At 39.8% G+C, this 6,000-nt stretch overlaps 1 protein-coding gene across 3 annotated transcripts in view; it reads right to left on the reverse strand.

Annotated features, from left to right (window-relative positions):
- Nucleotides 1-6,000, reverse strand: part of HPSE (heparanase) — a 92,770-nt gene that overhangs the window by 44,365 nt on the left and 42,405 nt on the right. The window lies entirely within an intron of this gene.

The following is a 6,000-nucleotide window of genomic DNA, read 5'->3' on the forward strand; positions in this document are numbered from 1 at the left end:
CTGTGGTCAGGTTAGAGGAGTCCCAAGCCTGGTGTGGCACTGTAGGATCAGCACTGGACTTCAAACCACAAACTCAGCAGTTCAAACCCACCACTTGTTCCTTGGAAACCCTATACAGGGTCCCTATGAGTCAGAACCAACTCCATGACACTTAACTACAACAACAATCCTACTAAGTGATTATAATTATATCTAAGACACAACAAACTTGGAATATCAAATTAAAAAAAAAAAATTCAACCTGACTTTATTTGCACCAGTTGGTACCACAAAAGGTACCAGAAGCTTTGGGCTTGGACTCAGGTCTTGTTCAAATGACCTTAGGTGAATCGGGGAAACCAGAGTGTGAGTTCAATACGTTGTGTTCAATATATATATTGAACATTCCATAGTCAACATATACCCCACTTTTCATAATTTAAATCTCTGCACTCACAAACTTATTTCAAAATTATTTTGGCAAATTTATTTCTAAATAAAATAATTTTTGAAAAATTGCTGTGCCTGATTCACTAATTTAAAGTGAATATAATTCTACATTAATAATTCATTAAGAGAGAACAACAAGATGGCAGTGAGGGTAGAAGCGCAGTGAGGAGCTCCGTCAGCAACAACACAGAATCCTGGACCAAGCAGGTTCAGGGGATGGTACCAGAACTCTGAAACACATATAAAAAAAATATTTAGTAGGTTGGAAGGCTTATAGCCAGGGGAATTTGTAGCAGAAGCAAGAAATCAATTGCTTTCTAATTCAAGACTCTTAGATGCTCCCAGAATTGCAATATTGGGAGAGACCAAGCAGGAGAAGGATCAGAGCAGCTACAGATGCCTGACAGAACTGTGTGATAAAGGTGTGGACATTCTTCTTCTTTTTCTTTTTCTTTTTTTATGTATCTGTTTATTAGTCTCTCATTGTCTGTGCACCTCCATTCAGGTGAGTAGAGAGGATGCCTGAGTGAGTGGACACACCACCCAAAACCCAAAGGGTTCTACTACGCAGGTGCACAGTTCTCCTCAATATTTAAAGTGACAGTTTCCACTTAAAACCAAATGCCAGTGCAAGACGGCCACAGCCAGCCCTGAACTGTTTATCACTAGGAAAAATGCCTGAATGAAGATTGTGGAGTGGGACAGGCAGACTTAAAAGGAAATAGGCCCAAAATTAAATCCTGAGTTATGTCACAATGATCAACACAATGGCATCTTGAATTTCTCGGGAAGAAGAGTAAAAAGAGAATCCCATCTCCTGATCACATCTACCAGGAGGCAATCAGAAAGCATAAAAAATACCAAAATACACACCCATCTAAGTATTAAGACCACAGATAATTCCTGAATATGCCTAAAAAACAAAGCAGATGACCATATCAGCACATGACCAGAAATGCGATAAAGTGACTGAGGCAAATGAGCTGGACGTAGAACTACACTCCATACTGCAAGATGGGCAGGTTTTGGAAATGCCTGAGAAGGAATTCAGAAAGATGATTATAAAATGTTTCAAAATACTTCACAGTGGAGTTGAGAAAAATAAGGAAGAAGTCAGGAAAGCACTACAGGAACAATCAAATAAGATAGATACAGCATTGGAAACAATTCAAAATCTACAGAAAGAGGTCAAAATGATCAGTAATAGAATATCAGAAATGGACAATACACTGAAAGAGCAAAGGGGCAGAACTGAAGATATAGAAGCCAGAACTAGTAAACTAGAAGATAAACCTCTCAACACTACTAAGATAGAAGATCAAACACAAAAAAGGATTAAAAAAATCTGAAGAAGGACTAAGATTCATGTTGCACAACATGAAGAGGAATAACTTAAGAATTATCGGCATTCTAGAATAGGAAGAATCATGCAAGTCCACAGAGGAGATAGTTGAAGAGCTTCTGGAAGAAAATTTTCCTAACATAACTGAAAAGTGAAAGGATAAGCATTCAAGAAGCTCAACGAACCCCAAGTAGGATAGACCCTAAAAAAAAAATCCACCAAGATTTATAAAAATCAAGCTCTCCAAAATAAAAAATAAGGACAGAATCCTGAAAGCAGCTAGGGAAAATAGAAGTGTAACATACAAAGGCAAGCATATCAGATTAAGCTCAGATCTCCAAACAGAAACCGTGCAGACAAGAAGGCAATGGGAAGACATATATAAAACCCCGAAAGAAAACAAACTGCCAAACAAGAATCCTCTATCCAGCAAAGCTGTCAATCAAATATGATGGTATAATCAAAACATTCCAGGATAAACAGAAGCTAAGGGATTTTTCCAAGCCAACACTGCTATGAAAAACATCTGAAAGGAAATTCTGTGGACTGAGAACCAACCAGAACAGACAACAACCAGAGAACGATGTAGGTGGCAGTATCATCCTGAACGCAATAGACAAAATGGAAGAGTCAAGAACAGAATAAAATTATAATAACAGAGGATCTGGGAGGTCAGTTTATGATCAAAACAATTGCAATGTGAAAGAAGGTAAACACAGAGGAAGAGAGATACAGGTGTTGGGAAGGTCAAGTAGATTACAGGATAAAATAGACTGTCTTAAATGGAGGGAAGAGTTAATGGAATATAAGGTAACCACAACAGTAGGGTTGGTGTGTGGGGTTTAGTTCAGGTGTGGGGGAGGGCAATACAAGAAAGGGGAGGACACAGAAGAACAAGATAGATAGGGGAACACTGAGACAGGTTTGCATGTCCTAAGTGGGACAGAGGTAAATAGTGATGCATGCTCAAACTTGGAACAACAGGGCTCTGTGATATAAGGATCTAGGTATTGCTTGAAGAGGGGAAATGATTACTAAGATGCTTGACTGTCTTATGAATATTGGTTTCCCTTGCCTACTATTGTAAAATAGACACTTGAGTGGGATAGAAAGGAATGTTGTGAAACATGATTACAGAAAACTTGTAAGCTCATCTTCAGCCTATAACTGATTGTAATACATAAAACGGGTTCTAGAACTTGCCCAGTGAAATAGGCCTCTTGCAAAGTCATTGCAGAATATAGGACTTTAGGTGGAATCCTAAGTTCCATCTAGAACTTTATAAGGTGGGACATTCCCACTAGCAAAGACAAGCAGACCAGCCTGGAACAGCTAGAGCAACAGAAGATACATCTTGAAAGAATTATCATAAGGAAAAACCCAAAACAAAAATGTCAGCATGACTGGCTACTACAAGAATTAGCAAGCTGTTCACCAGGAAGACATCAAGGCAAGCAATCATGTTCATTCAGGACAAATCCCCATCTAAGTCTGAAACTCAAAGGCAACATATGAACAAGCATGTAATCTTGCTGGTGACCACACTGGTCTACTGGTGAGTGGAAGAGGGGGAAAGGCAGCAATGAAGAAATGGGCTGAGTTCAACCACAGTCCATTGACTCCCATAGACCTGGAGATGAGAGACAGAAGAGGAAAGAGCTGGTTGGTGCAAAGTGTGGTGAGATCTGGGGACACTTGAGCCCACGGAGATCTGGGGACACATAGCCACAGAGGGCTAGAGCTGAGAGTGAAGCATCCATCTGATATGAAGTGAGGGGAGATGCACAACAACACCCAATCTTGCAGACAGTACCCACTTAACCTAGCCTTTATGCCTTGATAATCAGAACTCAACTAGAGGAAGATTACAAACAAACAAAAAAACTTTTTTGATAAAGAAAAGAAAGGTAAATTGCTTCAATTTGATGAACCTGACCTACACTCATAGAGGTAGTAACTCTTAATATCAACAGAGAGGGAAGGAGTGTTTTTACATCAAGTATCAATGCTATCCTCTCTGTACACAGGGTAGATAGGGACGGGCAACTTAGACATTGGCTACCTAAAATGAGGGGGTGATTAAGGCACGAAGTAACTGGCTTACAAGGTTTCAAGAGGGTGTTTAGTTTAAAAGTATGGGGGAAAAGAAAGAGTTCCCACTGAATAGTTTTCATCTTGTCTAGATGGGTCTGGTCAAAAGAGACGGGGATAAGATTCAGATGATTCAATAGTGAATAATTGTTATCATGACTAACTGTGACAGTCACAATAGTAAAGGTAGAAGTTTTGTAACAAAAACAGGGAAGCAGTTAATCTTACAGTCCAGATACAAAGGACCCTAGGTTCATGGAGGGAAAGGAGCACAAGCAGAATGTGGGACCTTATCTGAGATGCAGTGATGCCAGAGACGGAGACAGAGATGGGGTCATGGACAGGGGTAGTGGCTGAGGACTCTAAATTCATGGGAAGAGAGGGACTAAGAGCTGGTGGCCAGGAGGCAGAATTGCAGAATATGCCCTTTGGAGGTGTAAATTATTATATATGCCTGAGGGTTTGTTTTTTTTTTAAGCCAAAGTGAATAGAGAGAAATACTGTTAACTGATGGTACATGGAGGGGATTATAATTATTGCAATGAAACAAGGTGTATGGTTTGTTGAATGTAAAACTGATGACCAGCCTTATAAACTTTCACCCAATCCACAACAAAACCTTATTGGAAAAAAAAATTCTCTATAAGAAGTGTCCAGGAGATATGAAGTGGGGGAGGCATGCAAGAAGGCTCAACTTTGCAGATAGTACCCATTTGACCTAACTTGGATGGGTTGCTGATCAAAAGTTGACTAGAGGAAGATAAAGAAGTTCAATACAGGAAGCAAGTGTAAATTGCTACAATTTGATGAACTTAACCTTTGCTTATGGATGTGTTGCTCAAAATACCAACCAAAAGGGAAGGAGTCTTCACATCAAGGATCAAGCCTATCTCTTCAGTACACAGGATTGATCGGGACAGGCAACTTAGTCATTGGATACCTAAAATGGGGTGAGGTGGGTTGGTATAAAGGCACAAAGTAGCTAGCTTACAAGTTTTCAATAGGGGGTTTAGCTTCACAGTGTGAAGGGGAAGGTAGAATCCCCACTGAATAGTTTTTATCTTGTCTAGAAGGGTCTGGTGAAAGGAGATGGGATAAGATTATTTTGATTCAACAGTGAGTAATTGTTACCATGACTAATTGAGATTGTCACAAGTGTAAAGGTAGAAGTTTTGTAACAAAAAGGGAGAAGTAGTTAATCTTACATTCCAGGAACATGGGATCCTAGGACCATCAGGAGGGAAGAACATGAACAGAACATGGGATCTTAATCAGAGAAGTGGTGACACTAGAGATGGAGGCAGAGATGATGACATGAAGAGATAGAGCCACTGAGGACCCTAGACTCATGGAAAGAGAAAGGCTGTAGTCCCTTGATGTCTGCATACCTCCATTCTTGTGACTACAGGGGTGACTGAGCTAGTGGACACCCAAGCCCCACCTTCGGAGGGTTCTACTACGCGTGCGCACAGATCTTCTTGAAATTTAAAGAGACAGTTTCCAATTAAAACCAAACGGCCACAGCCCTCCCTGAACTGTTTCCAACTAGAAAAAAGGCCTGAACAGGGATTGTGGAGTGGGACAGGAAGACTAAAAAGGAAATAGGCTGAAAATTAAATCCTAGGTTACATCACAACAACCAACAGTGACATCTTGAATTTTCTTAAGAAGAAGAGTGAAAAGGAAGCCCATTGCTTGATCACATCTACCTGGAGGAAATCAGAAAGCATAAAAAATACCAAAATACAAACCCATCTAAGTATTAAGGCCACAGATAACTCCTGAAGATGCCCAAAAAACAGAAGCAGATGACCATATCAGCACATGTCCAGAACGAGATAAAGTGACTGAGGCAAATGAGCTAGAAGTAGACCTACACACCATACTGGAAGATGAGCAGGCTTTGGAAATGCTGGAAAAGGAATTCAGAAAAATGATTATAAAATGTATCAAAACACTATACAATAGAGTTGAGAAAAATAAGGTAGAAGTCAGGAAAGTGCTTCAGGAACAATCAAATAAGTTAGATACAGCACTGGAGACAATTCAAAACCTATAGAAAGAGGTCCAAAAGATTAATAACAGAATATCAGAAATAACAGTACACTGAAAGGGCAAAGGAGTAGAATTGAAGAGAT

The sequence above is a fragment of the Chrysochloris asiatica genome, unplaced genomic scaffold (assembly GCF_000296735.1).
Source record: "Chrysochloris asiatica unplaced genomic scaffold, ChrAsi1.0 scaffold00109, whole genome shotgun sequence".
NCBI classification, from domain to species: domain Eukaryota; kingdom Metazoa; phylum Chordata; class Mammalia; order Afrosoricida; family Chrysochloridae; genus Chrysochloris; species Chrysochloris asiatica.